The sequence below is a fragment of the Lissotriton helveticus genome, chromosome 1_1 (genome assembly GCF_964261635.1).
Source record: "Lissotriton helveticus chromosome 1_1, aLisHel1.1, whole genome shotgun sequence".
NCBI classification, from domain to species: Eukaryota; Metazoa; Chordata; class Amphibia; order Caudata; family Salamandridae; genus Lissotriton; species Lissotriton helveticus.
This window is the reverse complement of record NC_136057.1, coordinates 1,358,210,813-1,358,216,812: the sequence shown is the minus strand read 5'-3', so window position 1 is coordinate 1,358,216,812 and position 6,000 is coordinate 1,358,210,813. Positions and strand designations below refer to the sequence as shown.

The following is a 6,000-nucleotide window of genomic DNA, read 5'->3' as shown; positions in this document are numbered from 1 at the left end:
TCTTTGTGGGTGTTGGGGGGTGTGCAGCCACATTTCCGATTTGTACAAGGAGGCGGAACAGACCCTACGACTCTACAACCTGAAAATATGTAGGTCATCAGTTTTCTTGGCGGCGTGGCCTGCAAAGGGCAGTTGCCATATTTCCGTGTCTGTGTGTTCTTTCTTTGGCGAGGAGGGCCACCTGCCCATTGGGCCGACTGAGCTCATGTCTGGAGAAATCCTGAATTTGTACAAGGCCCTCTTTTCTTTATTTGCACTCAATAAATATATGCCGCCGTCAATTTTTTTTCTCTTCCGGACTCTTCGCTCGCTCTCTCTGCTAGTTCCTGTGTGGTTTCCCCTTTATTTTGCAGACTTGCTCAGGATTGGACGACGCAGAGGTTGTTGGGTGTTTCCGCCGCTTTTCCCCGCAATGAGAAGGTTGTAGGTTAACAGTGATCCCTAATGGGTGAAGACGGGGTCCCATGCTGCCGTTGTTCTGCTGAAGGTTGTGGGGCATATTATCGCATGTAAGGCTCTGGACCAACCCGGCCTTCGGAAAATTCGGTACCAACGAAGGATTTATATCTGTTGAGGCATCTCAAGAGACGGTGCGTGTAAGGTTTGGGACCAGCACATCCTGGGGTGTATTCCAGGACCAATCCGTGAGCTCCAGAATTCGGTGCGGAAAAAGGGGAGCCGGTATCGTGGTAAGTAAATAATATTTCCTTTCTCAAAAGAACGAGTTCCTCTGAAAAACCCACTTTAAGTGTCCAGCTTAGGTCCAAGAAGGTGGGCTCCAAGGCAGGTTTTAATAACGTCTATTATGCTTTTGATTGCGGCAACTTCAGTCTTTATAACTGTGTTATAAGGTCATGTCTTGAAAACGTTACATGGACTCTGCTCTTTTATCCTACGTTGGACACCCCGGCTTCTCACGGCCGGTAAGGTTGGCAAAGGAGAGTCACGCGTTAGGACAGTGTTTCTGAGGGGGCAGTAGGGTTTATGCGTAGTTTGACAGGTTAGGCTATTTCTTTTTGACCCCGTCCTGCCAGGTGCATCGGCCTCTGTGTGTCTGGTTGCTCTGAAAGTCCCACAGACAGGTAGTAGGTTCTGTAAGTGGCCACAGGGAGTCAGAGGAAAACCAGAATCGTCAGAACAAAGCCGTCTTAGTTTACCGTTCGTTAGTCTCCTGACACGATGGTGGAGAGTGAGTCATGCGTCAGCCTACCAGATGTCAGTATATGAGAAAAGCCGGTAGGACTCGGTCAGGGTCAGCCTCGTTTTCGGTTTGCGACACGCCGTGCCTGTGTTAAAGCTGGAAACTGGCAGTGCAGTCCTGGGCTCCTTCATTGGAGTCAGTTGTAATGTTTGTTCTCCCACAGAGCACACTTGAGCAGAAGGTGAGTAACACTGGTTTATTATTTCACAACAAATTATGAATACTTAGAGCTAAGGGCGCCGAGCGTCTAACTGTCCCAAGCTCCGGTCGCCAACTGCCGTTATTCTCCTTCGCGCCTATTCTCTCATGCCTCCTGCGCATGCGCCGCCTCTCCGCTCTAGTCTAGTGCGCGCCGCGTCATCGCGTATGCGCGCATAGACTAGAGCGCACACCACATATCTCCCCCCTTTAATGAAAACCAGGTTGAAGCGTCCCCCGCCCACCAGGTTGAATGTCCTTCAACTGTGAATAGTCTTGGTGGGGCACCCTGGGAGAGCAGCACCCAGCTATTGTCCTTCCATCTCAAAGTCTCTATAACGAGAGGGCACAATGACTGCCCTTCCGCTGCGGGTGTGTCTTACCGGCATGTTTTCTCCCACTTCTGTCTCTCCTCGGGCCACCCCAGCTTCTCTCGCATCTGCTCTCTGTTCTGCATTCGCCTGTGCATCACGGCCTTCGGAAATCCTGGCTCCCCGGGCTTCCGTTTCACTGTCGTCCCTTGCACTTTCTTCGTGGTTGTCCGTGCCCTGCTCCGAGAGGACTCTGGCCTCCTGGTCATTCATGCTACTTTCTTCCACCTCAACCTTGGGCCAGACTAATATTTTGTTGACTCTGGCCATGCGGTCTTGCGACCAGACCTTTCCGTCACTGAGGAGGGCCGCCCTACCACGCACTTCCTTGACTTGTAGTGGCTGGCTAATTTACTTTCGCCTTTCTTTTGCAGAGTGGGGAGTTTGATCCTAACCCACTCCCCTTTTTCCAACGCCGTGTCCTTCGTGCTGCGTCGCTTGTCATAGTGGGCTGCATAGATCCTCTGGGCCTTCTCCAGATTGTGTTGCACCACCGCTGGGGACCATTTGCTGGTGATGGTCTTCTCCCTCCATGCTACATTGTCCCGGGTGAAGGGATGACGTCCCCTAAGCACTTGGAACGGACTGTACCCCACCACCGAGGGTGTTATCCGGTAGGCCCACAGCATGTTCATCACTTCCACCTCCCAGTCTTTTCCTTGCGAAATGGCCGCCTGAATGGAGCCCATGAGCACCCTGTTAAACCTTTCGACCTGGCCGTTGCAAGCCGGATGGTACACAGCCGTGTGTTTCACCTTGATCCCATTCCTCTTCATGTATCTCCCCCACTTGTCCGACACAAATTGCGGTCCATTGTCACTAAGAATGGATTTGGGTATTCCCTCTCTGAGGAACACCGAGGTTAGGAACTTAAGGATCGTTTCCGTGTCCATCGACTCTTGTATGTCCACTTCCGGCCATTTGGAATACTTGTCAATTATCACACAAATGTACTTATTCACTCCTCTGCTGTCCAGCACAGGCCCCAGAATGTCAATGGCCACTTCTTCCCACGGGCCTTGTGGGGTGTCGAACTTCCCCAGAGCTGGTCTGAGTGGGCGAAGCACCTTATCTGCTCCTTGGCACTGTTCGCACTCCCTCACTTGCCTCTCAATGTGATTATCCATTCCAGGCCACCAATACATCTGTTTGACCAGCGCCTTGGTTTGTACGATGCCCAAATGCCCCTCATGGAGCAATTTCAGCAGTCTTGGTATCAGTGTCACTGGGGGTACCACTTTCTCTCCTCTGTACAAGAATATTCCCGAGTCACTCAGGGACAATTCTTCCCTTATTTCATAGAATCGTCGCACACCCTCCTTGAGCTTCTTCTTGTCCGGCCAGCCCACGGTAAGGTGTTTCCTTACTTCCATCTTTTCCTCATCGAGCTCGTAAGCTGCCTGCCATTCCTGTGCACTGATTGACGTTTCGTGATCCTCCATGCTGGCCACCATCTCTTCAGCGTCCGGGGTCTCACCCGGCGCCTCCTCCATTGCTGCTGCCCGGCTGAGGTAATCAGCTACCTTGTTCTGCGTTCCTGGAAGGTATTCTACATCATATGTGTAGTCTAGCAACTTCAAGGTCATCTTCGCTATTCTCGGGGTGGCGGTGTCATGACCCGATGACGTCAACACTTTGATCAGTGGCTTGTGATCCGTTTGAAGTCTGAATCTCGTGCCCCATATGAACTGACGAAACTTGCTCAGCGCCCACGTGACCGCCAGCATCTCTTTTTCAATTACGCTGTACCTTTGTTCCGTCGGGGACAGCGCCCTGGATGCAAAACAGATCGTTTCCTTGGCACCATCTTCCCTTTCTTGCGCCAAGACAGCTCCCAAGCCCTTGTCGCTTGCGTCCGTTGTCACCACAGTTTTGCCGGAGGGGTCATACCCTTGCAGTGGGATGGCGTGGCTGATACAGTCTTTAATGGACTCGAATTCGGATTGGGCCTCCGCATCCCATTCAAATTTTGCATTGTTTCTGATTAGTTGTCTCATCCTGTGCGTTCTAGTGGCAAAATGTCTGACAAACCGGCTGTAATACTCGGCCATTCCGAGGAATGACCGCACTTCCTCTTTGGTAGTTGGGGCCTTGGCATCCTTTATTGCTTTCACATTTTGCTCCTTCGGTGATATGCCATGCGTCCCTATCTCGTGCCCCAGGTAGGTCACAGTGCGGGACCCTATTCTACACTTGCTCCATTCCGCCGTCAATCCCCTGCTTTGCAGCACTCCCAGCACTCGATGTAGTTTCTTGTCGTGCTCGCTTTTGTCGGAGCCCATCACTAGGATGTCATCTTGGAAGTATTGCACTCCCGAGATGTCCTTAAACAACCTGTGCATAAGTTTCTGGAACACGGCCGCAGCGGATGCTAGGCCGAACGGCATTCTCCTGAATTGGTAGCATCCAAAGGGCGTTATGAAGGCTGTGTACTTCCTACTCGACGGATGCAGTTCTATCTGGTAATACGCCGACGTCAGGTCTATGGTGGAGAAGTGGGTGATCCCTTTTGTCCTAGCCAGCATCTCATCTATTCTGGGGAGCGGGAATCTCTCCACTATGAGGCTTTTGTTGAGCTCCCTTAGGTCCACGCAGAGTCTGACCTTGCCATTTGGCTTCTTGACCACTACCAAGGGCGATAGCCATTCCGCACTGTCCACTGGTTCAATGATGTCTTGCTCTTCTAGCTTCAGTAGTTCTTGGCGCACCGCCTCACTCGTGGACATCGGTATGTTCCGTACCTTATGCACCACTGGTACTGCTCCCTCCTTGAGGACCATCTTGTGCACGAATTTGTCCAGTTTTCAAACCGTGCCCTCAAAGACCTTGGGGTATGCTGCCTTCCAGTCCTCCTCCTTCAAGAGGGGCCATTCGTCTGTTAGCAAAATCTGTTCTTTCCCCCCAGGATTGAGTATAATACCGAGATCACCTGCATCTCTCCATCCCAGTACCGACGGGCCTTTTTCTGCTACATACAGGGTGCACGTGGCTGACCGTCCTCTGAATTCGAACTCCAGGTCCCTGCACCCAACCAGGGGGATGGTGTTCTCGGTATACGAGATGGGTCTGATGTCCGGCGGCATTAGGTTAGGGCCTATGGCAGGCGCGAAGTCCTCTTCCCATATCGACCTTTGTACTATGGTCCAGGGGGATCCTGAATCCACAGCCACATGTACTTTGACGCCCCCAATGAGCATGTCGGTGCGGGGCTTGTCTCTTCGCCTGCCGGACACGTCCAAAACTTGATCCTCTATGCACAGGACCAGATCATCATCATCCACGTCGTCTTCCTCACTTACGTTGGCCGTGGCTGTATCGATACACTTGACGGTGGACTTCGTCCCTTTTTTTCCGGCAGACTTTTTCGAAATGACCTGTCAACCCACAGAACGAGCACCTGGCGCGGAACGCGGGACAACGCCTGTCCTGGGCCGCGTGTGCTGCACTGCCACATCTGTAGCATGCGAATTTTGATCCCGGGCCAGAGCGAGCCATCTGTTTCCCAGACCCTCTTATATCCTTCCTCGGGTCCCCGTAATTGCTTTTGGGTTTACTGGATTGTGGTGCCTCATCGATCTTGTTGACCATCTGTCTTGGGCCACTTTCCCTTTTCGCCGCGTCTGCGCCTCTCTTCGACATTTCGGCCTTTTTGACCATCGCCACCACCTCTTTCAGGGTTGTCTCGTTCATTGCCCATAGCTTGTCTTGCACCGATCTGCTGGTGGTGTGCATTACAATTTGGTCCTTAATGTACTCATCCTGCAGGTTCCCATACCTACATGTGATTGCTAGTCGGCGAAGGGCTGCCACATAATCATCAATGGACTCTCCCGCCTCCTGTTTCCGCTGTTGGAAGTTATAGCGGTCTATCGAGATGCAGACCGCTGGGCGGTAATGGCTGTCCAGGTCATCCAGGGCATTCGCAAAAACATCCGTCTCCGCTGCACCCCTCTCCTTGGGCACCAGGTTCTTAAACACCCTCACCCCTTCCGGGCCTAAGTTGTGGAGCAACAGTCTCTTTTTTCTTTCCGGCGTGTATTCACCTTCACTCTCATCTCCCAGAGCCTCAATGTAATTTAGGAAATAATCCTTCCAGTCTTCCCATTTTAGTTGGGGTTCACCTGGTCTAGGTAGGAACGGGACTGGTGCCATCAGGGCTGACGCCTGATTCGCCATTCTTCCTCCGCCTCTAGGTTCGCCTTCCTGGGCCCTGCTTTGGGTGGGTTCACC

At 52.3% G+C, this 6,000-nt stretch overlaps 1 protein-coding gene across 1 annotated transcript in view; it reads left to right on the top strand.

Moving 5' to 3' along the window:
• The first annotated feature begins 379 nt into the window (after positions 1–379).
• Positions 380–6,000, top strand: part of GRAP2 (GRB2 related adaptor protein 2) — a 347,855-nt gene continuing 342,234 nt past the window's right edge. Inside the window, exon 1 of the mRNA XM_078683398.1 lies at positions 380–689. The gene's annotated coding sequence lies outside the window, so the exon portion shown is untranslated. The remainder of the gene's footprint in view (positions 690–6,000) is intronic.